Here is a 966-nt window from a genome sequence, read left to right on the forward strand (position 1 = left end):
ATATATATATATCACCGTTCGTAAGTGGCATTACACAGTGGCATTACACAGACTCAGAATACTGTGTGACCATCAGAATACTGTCTAGACCAAACCTTCCTATCATCCCCAACAGAAACTCTGTATCCATTGAACACACACCCCCTCTTCCACCACTGCCCCCCTGAAACTGCTTTCCATCTCTATGAATTTGACCGAGTACCTCATATAGGTGGAGTCACAAATTTGTCCTCTGTCTGGTTTATTTCACTAAACATAATGTCTTCAAGGTTCATTCATGTAGTAGCATATATAAAAATTTCATTCTTTTTTCATGGCTAAGTAATATTCCATTGTATGGATATACCAGTGTTGTTTCTACATTCATTCATTGATGGAAACGGGTTGTGTCTACTCTTTGTCTATGGTGAATAGTGCTGCTGTGAACATTGTGACAGACATCTGTTTGCATCCTCGCTTTCAAATCTTTTGGATATTCACCTAGGAGTGGAGTTGCTGGGTCCCATGGTATTTTTGTGCTTTCTTGCTTCTTGGTGGCCTCCAAGCATGGCGCCAATGTGCCGTCTACTGTTCTTGAGTGCAGGAAGGCTGCGATGTCACATGTCAGAATGGCCGTCATCAATAAATCAAAAAAACAGCAAGTGTTGGCGAGGATGTGGAGAAAAGGGAACCCTCATTCATACACGGTTGGTGGGACTGCAAATTGGTACAGCCGCTATGGAAAACAGTCTGGAGGTTTCTCAAAAAATTAAAAATGGATATACCTTTGGACCCAGCAATTGCACTTCTGGGTATTTATCCAAAGAAAACCAAACTGATAATTTGTAAAGATCTATGCACCCCAATATTACGGCAGTGCAATTTACAATAGCCAAGATATGGAAGCCATCTAAATGCCCGTCAACAGACGACTGGATAAAGAAATTATGGTGTTTATATATGTGTGTGTGTGTGTATATATATATA

The sequence above is a fragment of the Pteropus vampyrus genome, unplaced genomic scaffold, assembly GCF_000151845.1.
Source record: "Pteropus vampyrus isolate Shadow unplaced genomic scaffold, Pvam_2.0 Scaffold333, whole genome shotgun sequence".
Classification (NCBI taxonomy): Eukaryota; Metazoa; Chordata; class Mammalia; order Chiroptera; family Pteropodidae; genus Pteropus; species Pteropus vampyrus.